Source organism: Anabrus simplex, chromosome 5 (assembly GCF_040414725.1).
Source record: "Anabrus simplex isolate iqAnaSimp1 chromosome 5, ASM4041472v1, whole genome shotgun sequence".
Lineage (NCBI taxonomy): Eukaryota > Metazoa > Arthropoda > Insecta > Orthoptera > Tettigoniidae > Anabrus > Anabrus simplex.
The window spans coordinates 81,231,006-81,251,358 of record NC_090269.1 but is presented as its reverse complement, the minus strand read 5'-3'; the positions used below and the strand labels follow the sequence as shown (position 1 = coordinate 81,251,358).

Genomic DNA, 20,353 nt, shown 5'->3' with positions numbered 1-20,353 from the left:
GTGGAATGCTCTAAGCGAAATAGGCCTATAATAGACATATGCTTAAAATGACATGTAATCGCTTTATATACACAAATTGTGTGCTCTATTAAATTAAATTAATGTTACAAAAATGATTTGAAATGACTTTTATTGAGCATGAAAGGTAGAAAAAAAAAATGGTTAATTTTAAACAAACTATGACAAAATAAATGTCACATTAGACTGTGGTGCATAAGTCAATCAAGGTGCAAAGCACAGTATATTACAAAGTATTTCTCCATACTCTCAGGAGTCATGTTCCGCCAACAATTAAAAAGTACATTCTTCTACACTGAAAATGATTGCTCAACGTTATAGGAGGTCACTGGTGCACACTTAAATAAATGGATGTGTGTCAGGCGATGTCTTTTGGAGGTTCTCGTTGACTGTCCTATGAGAATCTGACTAACAATAAACAAACTAATGTAATCCAGATTACTGTTAAGAACTGACCAAAATATTTTCATGAATCTTTAACCTACTTACCCGTGAACATAATTAGATTTATTTTTCACATCACTGATGATATCAAAATTGATTCGGCAAGTTTCCAAACTTGCCATGTTTTCAGCAATCCAGCCAAAATTAGATTTGAGGTATATCCCTCACTGATACGGCTGATTTAGGAGAGAAAGAGACAACATCAACCTCAACAACTTGAGGGTGTTTATTGTAAAAATTAACTTGCAAGTTAAATGCTACATTTTGTACGAAATATGTAAAAATATTGTACGGTAAAAATCCCATTACGATTTGTACTGATAGTAGTTACAATCGGTTGGTAAAATGGGTCCACCTATTCAACACCACAACATATAATTAGTACATTAATATACATATAATTAGTATGACAACGTAACTGATTTTTGACCAAATATACACCCTGATCACCCAGAACATTATGACCACCTACCTAATAGTCGGTATGTCCACCTTTGGCACGGTTAACAGTGGCGACGCGTCTTGGCATGGAAGCAATGAGGCCTTGGTAGGTCGCTGGAAGGAGTTGGCACCACATCTGCACATACAAATCACCTAATTCCCGTAAATTCCAGGAAAGGAGGCGATGAGCTCTGACGCGACATTCAATCATATCCCAGATGTGTTCGATCAGGTTAAGATCTGGCGAGTTGAGGGGCCCAGCATATCAATTGCAACTCACCACTGTGTTCCTCGAACCACTCCATCACACTCTTGGCCTTGTGACATGGCGCATTATCTTGTTGAAAAATGCCACTGCCGTTGGGAAACATGATCATCGTGAAGGGGTGTACTTGGTCTGCAACCAGTGTACGAAACTTCTCGGCTGTCATGGTGCCTTGCACGAGCTCCACTGGACCCCATGGATTCCCACATGAATGTTCTCCAGAGCATAACTGAGCCGCCCCCACAGCTTGTCTCCGTCCCACAGTACAGGTGTCAAGGAGCTGTTTCCCTGGAAGGCAACAGATTCGCACCCTCCCATCAGCATGATAAAAAAGGTATTGGGATTCATCAGACGATGCAACGCTCTACCACTGCGCCAACGTCCAGTGACTATCACATACCCATTTCAGTTGCAATTGCCGATGTCATGGTGTTAACATTGGCACATGTATGGATTGTCAGCTGTGGAGGTTCATCCTTAGGAGTGTGTGGTGCACTGTATGTTCAGACACACTTGTACTTTGCCCAGCATTAAAGTCTGTTAGTTCTGCCACTGTTCACCACCTGCCCTGATTTACCAGTCTGCCCCGCCTACAACGTTTGACATTTGTAATGAGGGGTGGACACCCAACCCCTTGACGTTTGGACATGGTTTCACCTTTGTTTCACCACTTGTTGAATACACTCACCACAGAACTCCTTTAACACCCGAAAAGACGTGCAGCAGGCATCAATTTTCAGTAATGAGACAAAGTCTCTCATAGTGCATTGGCACTGCCGGTGGCTTCAAGTAGCCTATGCAGTGGCTTCCACGGTATGCACTAGCCATGCGTCTTGATGGGTGTGCTAAGTACCAACTGATGAGGTCAACTTAGCACACAGGGGCGAAATGCTGGCAACCAGGAATGAGTTAGCTGGAAAATTTATATAATATCCAATAAAGGACCATTTATATTCATATTAAAAGACGTACAGTTTCCGAAATGCTGATGCCGAGCCTCTGGGTCATCACAATCTGCCCTCGGTCAAACTCAGCTAGATCCCGCGTCTTTCCCATTCTACACATGGACAGCATGCTCACTGATACTGAATTCAACGAGTGTGTGTGTGTCTGACTAGCAGTCATTCCTTGTCAGGTGACGCTGCTATCGCCTGGACGGGTTTATATCTATAGTAGGTAGGTGGTCATAATGTTCTGGCTGATCAGTGTAGTTACATGTTTTATTAGTGTGGTATTGAATAGGTGGACCCATTTTACCTACTGCCAAATGTAAAAATATGAAGCATAAACTTTGTATTTTTACATATTTTGTATAATACAGAATATTTTTTTTAAATTCGACATTTTCACATAAAACCAGCTCTGTGCCAAATTCTTAAAGAAACACACTGGATCATGGAAAAGAGTAAAATATTATTTAAGTTTTTCAATTTTAAATTGAAAGTTAAGAACAGCAATGGAATACATTTTTCTTGCTTTCACAACACAACAGGTCCACTCTGGTATAACCTGGTACTTCTCAGTTTACCCTTTCACCTTGCACTTCCTTACAGTAGCTCCACATAATGTAGCTGATTGACAGGTCTCAGTACATAATTGGCTGATCACTCTGCCACCTGAATGCAGCTTAACTTAAATATAATGGTCGAGCTCCTTGGCTGAATGGTCAGCATACTGGTCTGTGGTTCAGAGGACCCTGGGTTCGTCATAGCCGGGATAGAGATTTTAACTGTGTAGAGTTAATTCATCTACCTCGGGGGTATGGGTGTTTGTGTTCATCTTAATATAATTCTCTCCATTCATACACAACACTACAAACCACTATATAACAAGCTACAGAGAATACATCCCCACAACAGGGTTGGCATTAGGAAGGGCATCCTGCCGTAAAACTGGGCCATATCCAGATTGAGCGCTGACCCCCATAAATTGTGATAAAGGTCAGGAAGAAAAAACTTAAATATAATGGTCGTACTTCACTAATGTGTAAACATTTTAAGTTTCCAAACAGGTAAATACAGAGTAAAAGCTATGTAATTACATAAAAATCCGGACTAGACTCATCGCTGTGGATTATGGAGTGATGACAGGAACTCTGGACCATGTCAGAAATGAGAGCATCAAAATGGGCTTGCAGATTAACATGCAAGAGAGCAAAATGATGACAGTTGATAGGGCCAGCAAGTTAACTGAAGGTTATTTTTTCTCAAATTTCGTACCTTGGAGCAATAATAGCTAATCATAACAGTTGTCATATTGAGAACAGGAGGAGGATTACCATGGCCAAGAACACCATGACTCAAAGTTTCATTTTTTTTTTTTTTTTTGCTAGTTGTTTTACGTCGCACTGACACAGATAGGTCTTATGGCGACGATGGGACAGGAAAGGGCTAGGAGTGGGAAGGAAGCGGCCGTGGCCTTAATTAAGGTACAGCCCCAGCATTTGCCTGGTGTGAAAATGGGAAACCACGGAAAACCATCTTCAGGGCTGCCGACAGTGGGATTCGAACCTACTATCTCCCGAATACTGGATACTGGCCACAGTTAAGCGACTGCAGCTATCGAGCTCGGTAAGTTTCACATTCAGAAGAATTGCACTATCTCTAGAAAACTTAAAACAGACACTAGTCTTCTCAGTCTTCATCTATTATGCTGAAACCTGAACCCTGCGAGCTGGAGACTTGAGAAAGATCAACTGCTTTAAAATGTGGTGCTGGAGAAGAATGCTTTGCATACCATGGATAGCATTTTGCACCAAGTCCATCATAAAGGAAATAACCATTAGCACCAGTTTTTTGCCCATATGTTGGCCATGATCATTAAGATTTCAAGTTTATATGGTTAGCTGGTTTGTGTTCACAATCAGAATGTTGAATGGCAGGGTAGGAGAGGTGGTAGTATACAATTTCTGATCACTAAATTGCATGCCAAAAGCATGGATCCAATTCCAAACCTCCCTGCAGTGTCCATATGGAGTGAGGGCATATGACACTGTCAATTGTAACTCATCTATCAGAAGGGGACTTAAGCCTTGAGCAGACCCCTTGGTGTTATTCAACAGAAGTACGCAAGTGCCAACACTGGGTTTTAACCTCTCTCTAACTCATTATCATCTTCCCACATCCAGATACATAGGTAGCCCATGAGCGTCAAATAGAAAAACCTGCACCAGGAGAGCTGAACCTGTCCTCGGGCATTAGCAGCACTAAAAGCCATATGGTAAATACCAGGTTACTGGCAGTGTGTGTGTGTGTGTGTGTGCAAAGGATCCTCCAATTCTTTAGTCACATCATGTGACAAGGTGTAAAGAGCCTCAAATGGCACATAATATTAGGAAATGTGCCAGGGAAGAGGAAATGTGGAAGAGCCACTACATATTGGACAGACTGAATAAAACGCACAACCAAGATGTCCCTTCTACAAGCAATTTGTCTGGCAAAAGACCGCAGGGGATGGTGACGGACACAAAGATGATATTTTTAAATCTAAGAATTTCATTTTTGTCTGTATTGTACTGAGAATGGAAGATAGGAAACTTAAAAGGGTCTACCTTTTCAATACAAATAAATGTTATAGTTTATTTACAACATATATTTACACTTGGAACTAGTTTCGACGCTGTTTGGCGTCATCTTCAGCCAAAATGTGGGAAATAGGCTAGCATGTAGACATTTATATTACAAGGTGTTACATTAGTGTGATTAAATGAGAGAACATGAAGACGCGAAGTACAATGTCAGTTTCAAAGTGGTCATGAAGGGTGAGTCAAAATTGAATAAACATGAGATAACATAATCACTTAAACAATAAAACATATAAACATATAAACTGTAACAAAACCATGCGGAAGTACGAGATGATTGGCATTGGAGATTCAAATTATTTCAGACACTCTTCCATTGAATGTCGCCTGCCGCGAGTGTAGTACAAAACATAGGTTATATTTCAATAAACACAATAAACACATTTTTGAGAAGATTGTGTTTATTGAAATATAACCTATGTTTTGTACTACACTCGCGGCAGGCGACATTCAATGGAAGAGTGTCTGAAATAATTTGAATCTCCAATGCCAATCATCTCGTACTTCTGCATGGTTTTGTTACAGTTTATATGTTTATATGTTTTATTGTTTAAGTGATTATGTTATCTCATGTTTATACAATTTTGACTCACCCTTCATGACCACTCTGAAACTGACATTGTACTTCGTGTCTTCATGTTCTCTCATTTAATCACACTAATGTAACACCTTGCAATATAAAATGTCTACATGCTAGCCTATTTGCCACATTTTGGCTGAAGATGACGCCAAACAGCGTCGAAACTAGTTCCAAGTGTAAATATATGTTGTAAATAAACTATAACATTTATTTGTATTGAAAAGGTGGACCCTTTTAAGTTTCCTATCTTCCACAAAGATGATATAACGTTAATTTTTTCTGCACATGCTTGGGGGTCTATCATTGACAGTTTCGGCAGCAAATGCCAATAAAGTACTCGGATAGCAGATTTTACCCTATACATCCTTCACTAAAATTGCTGCTGTTCAGCTACCTTTTGTTTTATGTTGATATTTACACTTAAACTCTCCTTGATAAAGACTCTGAATAGTAAAGAGAATCTTATCAAAATTCATTCCATGGGACTCGAGATAAGCCATAAATATAGGCACACACCTACTGGGGACTTTTATTTTAAAATAGGTATAGATAATTATTAACCAAGGCATATTAAACAGTAATAAGTAACAATATTTCAAGATTAATTATTACAATAATTATAACTTCAATGCATCTCAGACATCCTAGTGCCAGTCCCAAGCCTGGATACAGGAAGATAGTAGGTGTCAGAATGTAGCGACAAGTGGGTCGAGATTTCAACGAAATATCATTATATACCGATTCGAAACTGATCTGAGACAAATGCTATGGCATCCCCTGTAGGCAATGCGTGCTATCTTCACCCAAACAGCGTGAGAATTATGAATGTAAGGGCTAACCTACTGAAGAAAAGGGAAAGGCAAAGAAGTTAGTCCAATGTTTACAACTTGCGACCATAAATGTCAGCACACTTACTGGTCACAGCACCATGAATTTGCTTCTGTCCTGAAGAGCCAAGGTATTGATACTGCCTGCATTCAAAGACTATAGTCCAATTAAAACGAAGTGTGTGTTCTGACAGCTCGCAGCATGTGGTGCCGAGCAAAGGAGCGGGAGCGCTGCGTTGCCACATGATCCGGCTGAGTTACTACAATCACAATCAAAGCCTCTCACTCTGTGCTACACACTGAGGAAAATGAAAAGACTTATGGCTTTTAGTGGTGGAAGTGTCCGAGGACAAGTTCGGCTCGCAAGAAGCAGGTCTTTTGATCTGACTCCCGTAGGCGACCTGCGCATCGTGATGAGGATGAAATGATAATGAAGACGACACATACATCCAGCCCCCGTGCCAGCGAAATTAACCAATTATGGTTAAAATTCCCGACCCTGCTGGGAATCAAACCCGGGACCCCTGTAACCAAAGGCAAGCACGCTAACCATTTAGCCATGGAACCAGACACTGAGGAAAAATAATATCCTTGTAAATAGAACCCCGTTTATGCTAAGTAAAGGGGGCGGAGCCACTTCAGTTGACGCGTTTTTCTGGATGACAAATGGTAAATATTTTCGGAAGTTAAATGTTGAAATAAAAATGCATAAACTCTGTTAAGCAAAGGTGCATACTGTATATTAATATTAAAATGTTTACATGTCACTCATTGTATAAAATCAGTGATTTTCTTCTGACTTTTCTTGGTGCAGCACTGTCGTGCAGCTATGTCACGCCACCGTTTAATCAACAATACATCAGCTGGTGTAGATTCATTGCTTTGTTCAACAAAGCGCAAAGCAATCTGAAATAATGAAACAATTTCTTTTGTAATGGGGTAAGAAAAGCATCGGAACTACAGTATAAAACCCCAAGGCCAGTGGAACGACCTTGGGTGAAAGAAAAATATTAATGGAGAAGGGTCGCTGGATTCCTTGTTTTCTAACAGAAGCTGCAGTATAGTCCGAGCAGTAAACAAGATGAAACTGCTGCAACTGAATAATAATAATAATAATAATAATAATAATGCAGTAATAGTAATCATTCCTGCTTGTTCAAGAAAAAATGTATCACGCAACGAAGTGGATGGTAAGAAACTGTTTTGTTTTATGCTACACGTGCATTCTGGAATAAGTCATGATATACTAATAGAGTTTGCCTAGTAGCTCTCAGCACATACAGTAAAAGAATTACTAATTTCGACGGCTAAGAACAAGAGGGTAAAAACAAAATATTAAAATAAAATTTTGCCCGAGAATTTCAGTTAAGCGAAGTTCGGTTAAGCAGGTTTCTACTGTATAGGGATTATGAGAGTGATCAATTAACATCAAATATCATTGCTGTTATTCCAAGGTGGCTTAGCAGTAATTTGATCAGCTTAAATATCATTAGACATACTCCTCATTCCGCTCTCTCAACTTGCGATCATTCGTCATGGGACCTGCTTATATTGAAAACCAAAGCCAAAAGAAGTACCTTATGTATTTGTACTGGTGGGAAGACAACAGTTGGAATTCATTGAAAATCTCATTTAGTTAATTATATAAAGAATTTATTATTTGATCTCATTAATTTTTTAAATTCTTATGGCTTGAACTTTTGAAACATACTGTAGTTGTGAAAGGACTACTTCCAATTTCATAAGCCTGGACCTTTCCAGAACTTGTGCAATTGACAGTGTCAGCAAGGAAGAAGAGAGACCCAATTGGACGAAATTAACTAATTTTCAATTGGTTAATATAAAGTCCGGAGGATTAACACTGCTTTCCTACTGGTCTCCATTTGTGTAATTTCAATTAACATTTAAATGCAATACCCTTTTTAAAATATGTAGGAGTCTGCCCCTCGGATCTTACATTTACCGCTAACTTTTTAATTTCACAGTGAATTAGTTGTTCAGCTAAACTCGTCTTCAATCTTGTCGGAGGCAAACCTCATTTCTTATCTCTCACTTAAATTGATTGAAGTTTTCCATAAGATTAGTCTTCAATAGCACTGTTTTACTTAATATATTTTAACTTTCCCTCACTGTGAAGATTTGCTTGATGTATTTCTGTATTCTTCTACTTTTGTTTGTATTGTATAAAATTGGATTAGCCCCCAGTTTCAAAGACTAAATCGTCGTAATAGGTTTTGACAGATTTTCATTGGTGCCACGGTACATGTAACTCCCCGTAAATAATTTGTTCTAACACGCTGCACATGTGTTGAGGTACGTTTTTTCGCTAATCATGTTACTATTAGAGCCTTGTTTGTCTTTTAAGCTTTGAATATGTTACTTTAAATAAATGTTAGCTACTAGAAAATTATCTATCTAAAGTTTTAGACACAAAACAGTTACATTCCACTACCTTGCAGGGTTCCCGCCGCTTTCCACATCCCTACCTGTAGTTGTCGTGTATCCTAACCTTGTTTTTAAAATTTGATGTTACGATGGATCTTAATGTCTTTAAATTTTATTTAATGTCCTAAATTCCATTCTTTTAGTTGTTTTACGTGTTATGCACTCAAGACCACAAGTCATGATTCTTAATTTCTACAATCTCACAGGCTTTGTCCAAAATTCCAAAAATCAAGAAGAATAATGAGAAGGAAGCACAGAAGAAGAAGGAGAAGAAGAAATAATTATAATTTTAACAAATCAGAAATAATAAACATCATAATTTCAAAGGGTGCTGGAAACACCTGTTATACTTCAATTCGCATACTACCTTTTCAAGACACATTTTTTTTCAACTCAATACTTAAAACTGGAAAAATTGCTTCACCTGTTTTTTAGAAAAGTCTGAAATTACATTTAATGAATATATACTAATTATCAGAAAGCAGACTCCTGTACTGGATGCCCAGTTATAAAATGCACTGTGGATAAGTTCATGACAGTAGTAGAAAATAACTCACCTTCACGGTGTCAGTGGAGCCACTCCCAGGAAGGAATTGCTTTCCTCACCTGCAGAGCTGGAACTGGAACCGAGGGAGATGATCATTTTTTCCACAGTCATCCAAAACTCCTTTTTCCCACTGCTTCTGTGTCAGTTCCCTTGTGTAGTTCACTAAAGATGCCCAGTTTTCTGCAGTGACATTCTCAATACCCTCTCAGGTCAGTCTCTCTATTTTAGTGATGGTGAACCTCTTGTTCTCAGCTATGTAACGCTTTTACTTGTGCCAAATACACTGAATGGCCAAGTGTCACGGGAAGAGGTGTCCCATTAGCAAATGTGCCGTTTATGAACCCTGAGCGTTGTGGCTAGATGCGGCATAGGTGAGCAGCCTATCACAGACATGTTGCAAGTTAACCGACTCTGAACGTGGGACGATCATCGGCGCACAGTGCATAGGTCATAGCATTGCAGAGATTACAAGAGTGGTCAACAGTGTCTAGGGTGGATCTTCAATATCGCAGAGAGAATGTTACCACTCGCATAAATCACCACACAGGAAGACCACAGGTGTTTAACAAACAAACATCATGTTGCTTCCACAGAACAATACTGGGTGCTCGATGGGCTACTGTGAGTCAGACAACTGCCTAGTTGAATGTTGGGAGTCAGGAACCCATTTCTACCAGGACTGTAATGAGGCACCTTCACCGCATAGGCTTCACCAGCTGATGACCAACTCGTGTCCCTTTGCCGACACCTAGCTCAAATCCCGGTTCCAGTTGTATCGAGCTGATGGGTGTGTGAGTGTGGTGCACACCCCATGAAGCTATGGATCCTGCGTGTCAAGAAGATTGTGTCCAGGCGAGAAGTAGCTCAGTTCTGGTCTGGGCGGTGTTCTCTTGGTCACAATTCGGCCCCATTGTCTGGCTGCATGGAGCGCTGACAGGTGCACGTTATGTGGACTCTCTTTTAGACCATCAGCATCCCTTTCTGGCCCTAATGTACCCTGAATGAGAGGCCATGTTTCAACAGGACAATACGTCATGTCAACGCTCTGTGGTGACACGCAGGTGGTTGGAGGGGCACTCCAGTGAAGTTAAGACCATGGATTGTCCCTCCATATCCCCCTATCTTAATCCAATCGAGCATTTATGGGATGTTGTCGATGCTGATGTACACTCCATGAACCCCTCATCAACAAGACCAATTGTGGCTAGCAGTACAAGATGCGTGGGTCCAGATCCCTCCAGAACGATTCCAACACCTTGTAGAGTCAATGGCTCGTCGTATTGCTGCAGTTTTGAGGGCTTGCGGAGGAGCAACTCGTTCGTAACATCATTCAGTGTCTTCCCATAACTTTTGCCCACTCAGTGTATGTTCAATAGGGTTAAAATGGGCACAGTAAGGAGTCAGCCTGATCACGCGATGGCCATTCCTTTCTGCTATCTCATCAATGACATAAACTGGCTTTGGTTTGTAAGTTGTCGCAAGTTCAATTACCTCTGACTTTCTAATACCAGGTTCAATGGTAATGTGTCTGTTCTGAGGCAAGACATTTCTTCTTCCCAAGCCAGCTGTCAGCTTTTCTCATCTGTATTGTTGGGACTCTATCCGCTATTACAGAATGTATGGAGCATGGTCCATAACAATGGTGGACTTGGAATGTTCTTAAGGAAGGAGTTTTCATACCATGCCGTGAAGGAAGCAGCATCCATTTCCTCGTCGTAGTTCCCTGTTTTTCGTGACCGGAACATTGAGGAAACAATTTGAAACAAAGCCTCGGGCAATGCCAGCACATAGGACAATGGCCTTACCTCCCTTTCTTAACGGTGCTTTCATTGTGTCTTGTGGAGTTCTAATTGATCACCCCTTGGTTAAGGTGCCACCAGCGTTTACAAATGTTTCTTCAAGTCACACAATGCTTTCATATTCTGCATTACTAACAGCCCTCAAATAGAGAAACCGTCAAGCCATATCACGTCTCTCCATCACAATTTGGTTTGAGTATTTTTCAAAAGCGAAATCCTAACTCATGATGGGAAGTTCAAAGGGATGACGCACTATCACAAAACAATTGATCTTTTCTAAGAATGCTGTGTAGTTTTCATAGTGTTGGGTGTTCCTTTCTCTCGTAATAGACATATACATGCCGTTGAACTGCTCCTTCCTGGAAACCATCCATATGGTCACTCGTTTGGCATAGTGCAAACTTTTGCCTGGTGTTGATAACCCTTCACGTGATGGTCAAGATACATTCTCTCCCCCTCATTCCCCTTCTTTCCAAGGTTTCCCCCCCCCCCCCCCTTCATTTTCTTCCCCTATTCCAATTACCGTAGCTTGAGATATCTTTAACACTGCTGCTGTTCTGTCTATCTTCTATCAGTAGGCCTCCATTTCTCCTTTCAGCCTCAAAATATTCCCTTAAGGGCACACACCATATCGCGAGCTTGACCACAAATAACTAAGCCATGCCTCCCCATTACGCTTGCCTTTTTTTTTTTTCCGAGTAAATGAATTCTGGGTTGCCCTCTCTGTTTAGCAGTGTTCTGAACGGATTCCAGTAAATAACAAGGTATTAAAAATGATGCTGTACTACACAATACTAAAATTTACACTGCACTAAAATGCCAGTCTTGATAACAATACACTTTATTAACATGAACACGACACAATAGCATTATAAATATTTAGCTGATTTCAAAAACACACTATACAGATAATTATATCACTCAAAGCAGACACTGTTATATAGCACAGCCACATGTGCTATGGTATAGCCTACTAATTGGCAACGTGGAAATCTGACAGGTATCTCAAAGAGCATTAAGACAGAGAGGGTAGGAAAAGGGAGAGCATGTCTAGCTGGGACTGGCTTAAAGAGGAGGCATGTATTGGTTGCCATAGAAACTGCCATCCCTTACTACCAGGCTGGGAGCTGTCAGAACACACATGATATTTTAATTGGAATGTAAGTTTATTTATTTAGCATATGGCGTTTAGCGCAGGGAATATCCAAGGACATTTTCGGCACACGTGGTGCACAGACCTACATGTCAGGATGTGGGATGATAATAGGTTAGGTGAAACCCCGTGTCAGCACACAGCCTACTCCTGTCAAATAATACCAAAGGGTCTGCTCAAGGCATAACATCCCCATTTGATGGGCGAATCACGAACAGTGTCATATACTCTCATTCCATATGAACACTGCGGAGAGGTTTGGAACTGAATCCATGCTTTTGGGATGCGATCTAATGATTATAAATCGTATACCACCACCTCTCCTACCATTCAGGCCAGCATTCTGTTGATTTCTTTTTCTTTTCAATAGCGGGACTCGAACTGGCTAACCAGTGTCAGACCATGTTGACTTGATGCCTTAAAAATCATGGCCACAAGGCGGGTTAGGGGCTAAGTGGACAGAAGTCAAAAGAGAAGAGATTGGCGAAGGATGCAAAATATATACTATTGTTGAAAAATCAAACCAGAATGGTGTTGCAGTGGCCATAAACGAGATGCAATGAAAAGTCACTGAAGTTAATCGCAGCATCACCGACCAACTGCTTTCAGTCAAGATTGAGACCAACCACTATTCATACAATCTCTGTCTAAGAGCCTCAATGAGCCTGGATGATAAGGAAGAATTCTGGGAGAGCTACCATGATCATTTATGACAACTGCCCTAGGTCAACATCTGTTCATTGGTGGAGACATGAATAGCCATATAGGGTCAGCATGGAAAGGATAATATAGATGTTGATTCCTATAGGGAACCCGAAGTATTTGTCCCGAATGAGTAAATTTATAATACCAATATGTCTCTCATAGTGCATTGGCACTGCCGGTGGCTCCAAGTAGCCTACGCAGCAGCCTTCATGGTATGCACTAGCCATGCGTCTCAGTGGTTGTGCTATTTACCAACTGATGAGCCCAACTTAGCACACTGGGGCGAAACGCTGACAACCAGGAATGAGTTAGCTGGAAAATTTATAATGTCCAATAACGGACCATTTATACTGGTATGGAAAGGATACCCGCACAGTCATCGTGGCCAAGGATTTGGCACTCGTAAAGAAGCTACCGAATCTTTGACTGTGCAGTTGCCCGTGATCTTGCCATCACCAACATCTTTAAGAAGCAATCAGTCCATCTGATTACCTATTACATTGGTGGATGGGCCACCCAGACTGATTACTAGCTGCTTTGGCATAATGAACTCAGACTGGTATATGAATGCAGAAGTCATCCCACCAGATAATATTGCTCCCTAGTACCATCTCCTCATCCTAGACCTTAAGGTTGACCTAACGTCACAGGCCCAGAATGAATGAGCGAGTTGCTGGCTGCCCTTAGGATGCTCTCTTTCAATCCTGACCAACCAGCAGAGGACAACTGGAAAGACATTTCAAGTTATGTTCATGCTATTGCAGGTGAAATCTTACTGAGCAATGATTTGTTGAAAAGCACGTCTGATGGTAGGCAGGAATGGTGCAAGTCTCAATAAACGAAAAGAAACTGGCCTACAAGCCCTGGAAGGCTTCATGCCTCAATGTCAATTTCAAATAATGTAAGATCATAAAACAAAATGAGCCACTGCAATAGCCAAGGCCCAGCACTATGAGAAGCCATATGAACAGCTGGACTAAGAGAGCAAAGAAAGTATTCTGTTTTGTCAAATCCCACAATCACTCACGGAAAACATAGGCCGCGTCATTCATATCAAAGAAGATAATCACAACGTCCCTCAGAAGTCTACTGCCACCTTGAATCATTGTAATGACTACAATACTGAGGAGATTCCCCATGCATCAAATAATAGTACTGAATACATCCTTGGACCCTCTCCAACTATTTCAGTGGAAGAAGTTCAGCAATAAGTCTTATTAGGATCCAGAATGGGAAGGCAACAAGGCCAGATGATATTCCGGCAGAAATCTGGAAGATGCTTGATCAGCATGGTGCCAAACACCTGGCATCTTTGTTCAAATGAATTGCGAAGGAAAGCTTAGTGCCCCAGGCCTGGACTTTCAGCATAACGATAACCATCAGGAAGGGTAAGGGAGACATTAATGAATCTACAACTAACGCCCTATTCGTCTACTATGCCACACCATGAAGATTTTCAAGCCAGTTCTTGATAGCCATATCCGTAGCATAATCAACATAATAACTAATCAAAGTGATTTTGTAAAGGGACGTGGCACAACAGATGCCATTTGTGCCACCAGACTGCCCACAAAGAGGCATCAAGAGAGGTACAAGCAAATTCACACTATCTTCTCAGACCTAAATACGGCTTTTGACTGGGTTCTCCATAAACTAATTTGGCAAGTGTTCCGGTCTCACGGTGTGCTGGAACTATAAGTTCACTGGACACAGTTACTTTACAATAACTCCAGCAAAGTGGTACAATCTCTGTACAGATATGGTGACAGGAGATATTCACAAATGGATACCCCTGTATGCTGAAGAGGTTTTCCTGGCTAATGAAGAATGGTAGAACCTTGAGAAACATGTCCAAGAATGGAAAGCCAGGATGGCTGACAAATGGGACTCAGATTAAATATTGAAAACAGGAGTACATGTAGTACTGATTCAAGATGAGTAGATCCAACAAGATTAACAGCCAAAACTTAAACATAGCTGACCGATTCAATTACCTTGGCCTACTCATCTCTGCAGATGGTGACATAGTTTGTGATGAGAATACACATATCAGTACAACCTGAGTGAAATACAGGCAAGTCACTGGAGTCCTGTGTGATTTACTGTCCACCTGAAGACCAAGATCTACAAAAATGTTGCTCACCAGTTGCTCTTTATTACACTGAATGCTGGCCAGCCTCTGTGAAAAATGAAAACACCCTGCATATAATGTCATGGAGGGGCATATGCTCCGATGGCCACTTAGTCCCACACACCTGGACGATGTTAGAAACGATTATATACGAGGAGTAATGAGAGTGCACCCAACAAGGACAAGATGCAGGAAGCCTGCCTGAGTTTGTACAGTCAGAAGTTAGGCTATGTGCAGCGATTAGCAGTCTGTAGCTAAAACAGCCTTATACCTTCGAATGGAAGGAAACCATCCCTGCGAAAGACCCAAGAAACTGTCACTGGATCAGGTGAGAGAGGACACGATATCACTCAGTGTCCCCCCGAATTACACTTTCGACAAGCAAAATTGGAGTTCCGCCTGCAACGGGACGAACGCTCAGAAGATCCTGAGTATTGCACGACAGAACTAATATCAGTATTCTGATAACAATGCCACATTAATTATTCTGTATGCTCATGTGCAAGTTTCCCTTCCCCAGCAAAAGTTGACACCGTGCTACTCAACGTCTGTAACATTATATGCAAATAGAAATTATGCAAATCTTACTTGGAATTCCTTTCAGAGAAGAGATGTGTTCATTACGATGTCTAGGAACCCACCAGCCCAGGAGTACACTTAATTTTATAACCTAATCAAGAGCAGCACCTGCTATTTATTCTCCATTGCTGAAGTAGCTACTTTCATTCCTATTGGCCAACATAAAATGGGATGCAACGTCATTCCCATCAATGATGATACGAGGCGTGTTTTTTTAAGTAAGGTCCGTTTGAAAATAAGTACACAACGAAAGGTTATTTCAAAAAAGTAAATTTATTTTCAGAAAGTACATACTTCACTCTATTTTTCAACATAGTTGCCAAGTTTGTTCAAACACTTATCATACCTCGTAACCAATTTTAAAACACCCTCTTCATAGAAACTTGCTGCCTGCTCCGATAACCAAGAGTTCACTGCCGTTTTCACGTCGTCGTTCTCATCGTAATGGTTGCCACTGAGGTGATGTTTGAGGTGGAGGAACAGATGGTAATCGCTTGGCGCAAGATCAGGACTGTAGGGTGGGTGGTCTAAAACTTCCCAGCCAAAACTGTCCAATAAATCACAGGTCTGACCTGCAGTGTGAGGTCTTGCATTGTCATGGAGAAGGACAATTCCCTTTGTCAGCATGCCGCGTCTTTTGTTTTGAATTGCTCTGCGCAGCTTTCTCAGGGTTTGGCAGCATGCTTCTGCATTGATAATGGTTCCTCGTTGCATGAAGTCGACCAACAATAAACCATGCCTATCCCAAAACACCGACGCCATGATTTTGCGCTGGGACAGTCCGTTTGGCCTTCACCTTTACAGATGAGTGTGTATGTCTCCATTACAGGCTCTGTTGCTTCGATTTGGGCGTGATATGCGAAACCCATGTTTCGTCTCCAGTTATGATCTGACTCAAGAAGCCATCACCTTCTTCTTCATAACGAGCCAAGAACTTCATCACACACTCAAATCTCTGGTTTTTGTGGTCCTCTGTTAGGAGTTTCCTAAACTTTAGGTGTTCAGAAACAATGTTGTAAAGCACTGATCTCGACGTTAGGAAATTCGTTTGAGAGACCTGTTATTGTGAAGCGCCTGTTCTCACGAATCTTCGCTTCAACTGAAGCCACCAAATCGTCTGTAATCAAAGAAGAGCGACCGGAGCGGTCCTCATCATGGACGTTGTCACGGCCATCTTTGAATTTTCGTACCCACTTGCGCACTTTGCTTTCACTCATAACAGTATCACAGTACACTTCGCAAATCTGTCAATGAATTTCTGCAGCAGACAGGTTCCTTGCTGACAGAAACCGGATCACTGACCGAACCTCACACGCGGCGGGCGAGTTGATAGTCTTAGGGCCTGTACTACGACAGCCAGATAAAAGTGCGGTATAAATTTATTTGGCAGTTTGGACATTTATCTGGAAGTTTGGTTGAATCCGCGTACTACGACTTTTGTTTATGTGCAATCTGGGAAAATATTCTCGAGTATAGCTATGCCGAAGTTGGAGAGGCTGTTAACGCTCTTATCTGGCACTTAGCTCTTATCGGGAACACTACGGTAAAGAATCAAGATGGCTACTCATGCAGATGAATCAACATCTGCATGATGCTATGCGAAATTAAGTTGTTACAATGTAATTTATGTATATATTTATAAAGTATGTCATGCTTCCTGTCCAGCTATCACAGAATTCTTAAATATTTCCCAAGCTAGTAAGTTGTTGCTACTGAGTATATCACTAGTACACAAGCATGTAACAGTAAGCTTCATGGGTAGCTGAGGTCTTGAGGGCAGCAAAGCTTGCTGGTAAGCAGTTTTTCGTGGGTTCGAGTCCCAACAGTCTAACATTTTTTTATCTTGTAAATGGTCGTCGGTAGGGTACTAGAGGTGATAGTACACATTTCCTAATCATTACAATGCGTGTCAAAAGCGTGGGTTCTATTCCAAATCTATCCACGACGCACATATGGAGTAAAGGTATACGGCGTTGTTCATGGCGATTCGTCCGTCGAATGATGATGTTAAGGAGGTTATATTTCTTTTACTTCATAACAACTTGCTACAAAAGTATTTACGCTAAAGTGAGATAAATGCTTTCCAGTTACTATTCTCACATTGTATTGAAAAGAAAGAAACTAACTACTTATTCAATGAGCAAACATGAATTAATAATAAAATGAATGATCCCACGCTGCATCAGTGGCATTAATTACGAATATAAACTTTACTTTCGTCGCAACGCGCAACCTCGTAAATAGTACTGGACAAAAGAGATACAGTGGCTCAAAAAAGTATTGGTCTGTCGAGATATGCTACATATGAGGACGAGGAATCTAAGGGAACGATGATAAAAATTGACATATACTGGAATCCCTGATTATTTATCATCTTTTGTAACATGTACATTGTAAGAAAAACATAATTCTTCCATGTCCATATAACTAAAAAGCCATAACTTAAAACCATCACTTTCACTTGCCACCAAAAAAGTATTGGTCTGAATTAACATAACACAATTTCTTGATCCTTATTGAACGTTTCAGTACTTGGTAGGTCCTCCTTTCCTCTTTATAATCTCAGCTAACCTATTTGGCATCGATCGTACCAAGGTTTCCGTAGTTTTCTGTGGTATGTTATTCCATTCGGTGAGTAAGGCTTCTTTCAGGTAAGCTTTGTTTGATATTGCATGCTTTCCCACGTTTTGCTCCAAATAGTACCACAAATTCTCGATGGAGTTGATGTCAGGAGATTGTGGTGGAGTTTCCATCCAACGCGGTGTATTATATAACAGCCATAGCTTCGTGTTCAGGGCTGTGTGTTTGGGGTCGTTATCTTACATAAACGTATACTTTGCTGAGAGTCCCATTTTTTGTACACTTGATGGAAGATGTGTCTTGAGGATGTCAATATATGCTTTGTGATCCATAGTCCCTTCAATAAAGGCTAATTCACCTACACCATTAGTACTCCTGCAACCCCACACCATCAGGAAACCACCTCCATGTTTCACAGTAGCTGTCAGGTTCTTCTCTTCAAGTTCAGAATTCGTCTTCCTCCACACAGTCACTCGTCTGTCTGACCTGAAGAGGGTAAATTTACTCTCATCAATAAAAACGACTGTCTTCCATTCCTCATAGCTGTCATTTCTGTGCTCTTTAGCGCAAGCAAGTATCTTCTTTCTGTTAGCCTTACTGATGTACGGCTTTCTAAGGGCTCTTCTGCCCGCATTTCCTCTTTTGCGTAGCACATTTCGGATGGTTTCAGATGACACTTGCACTCCTACATCTTGTTGTAACGCAGCTGCTATCTTCGGCGCAGTTAGCTGAGGATTTTCGGCCACTTTACGCACAATTTGCCGTTTGTCTTGTACTGATAACTTTGAGGGACGGCCACTTATTTGTCTATGTTCTATTGTCTTTGTTCGTTTGTACCTGTACACAATATTTTCAACAGTTGTAACAGCTCTTCCAATAATTTCACTTATGCCCTTGAAAGATTTACCTTCCTGAAATAGTCGCCCTACAATCCTCCTTTCTTCCACGGTTGTTTCTTTCATTTTCTTTCCTATTGCTAGCCGAACACGGAAACAGTGCTGAATATTACCTTCCGTCGTGTCAGCACAGACACAATGAGCCATATGCAGCAGACAGCACGATATCACGATGATATTGTGTACTAGACCAATACTTGTTTGGCGTATAATGACACGCCGTTGTATTACTGGTCCTTTTGCAAACAGCGTGAATCTCCTTGGCTCTATATTCAACCTACTGATGTATTTGACTGTCTTACATATCTGCATATGTATAATTCCATTATATGCACCATTATTTGTAGCATACAGTTCCGTTCATACCACGGCTATGGGCAGACCAATACTTTTCTGAGCCACTGTACATAACCTGAATCTTAACTTTTGCGTCCAGGTTACATTTTCAATCTTTTTATTTTCTATAACAGTTTCAGTTTCATTATACAGTTAATTAATTTTAACATTTCTTCATATGTGTATATTTCAGTCCTAATTCTGTTTTTGACCTGGACTTCCACATTATAGCTTAATAAGAGTCTGATATTGGATTCTAGTAATACAATTTCAAAAGGAATAGAGCTAAACAAACGAAAACACCAGGGAACACGTATACCACTGCGCTAAATTTCACTATATTTTCAGTAACCTTATTACCAACCCAATAAAAATGTTACTACATCTTCCGCATTACAATACCGTCGTTAAAATCCGTTGGTAGTACACAAGAAAATATTTAACTTCTAGTTTGCAAAACTGCAGCCTACATATCTGGCTGTTTATCTGACAGTCGTAGTACAGGCCCTTAAACATTTTGAAAGCACAGAACAGAACTGTACAGGTTAGTTACAGAGCTGAAAACGAGCACAGTAGTTCCCGAGGCATGCCGGTACACAACACACGTGCACTCATTGCGATATGCGCGCAAACTACTAGTGTCTACAACAAAACGGACCTTACTTAAAAAAACAAGCTTCGTAATTAGATTCCATTACTATCCCAACAGAATTAAACCACACATAAATAGTACGTGTAAAGGCAAAAATGTGGAACACAGAACAGTAAAGCCAATCTCTGTCATGAGAACAGTGGCCCCTTCAGGGCCACACTCCCTTCAACAGGCTTATCTATTGCCACAGTGCAAACTGCATGCAGAGCAAGAAAAGGTTATAATAAGCCTTTCGAATTAGTGCTTATCTCTGTTCCCACGTAGACAGGTTGGCAGCCTTGTGGTCCGCCAAATCAAGTCCTCCATGAGAAGTAAATAAACGACAGTCATTCGGCGCAAAAGCTGAATGTGGTGAATACTACGTAGCACCAC

At 40.9% G+C, this 20,353-nt stretch overlaps 1 protein-coding gene across 3 annotated transcripts in view; it reads right to left on the bottom strand.

Annotated features, from left to right (window-relative positions):
• Window positions 1-20,353, bottom strand: part of mri (mrityu) — a 188,868-nt gene that overhangs the window by 153,937 nt on the left and 14,578 nt on the right. The window lies entirely within an intron of this gene.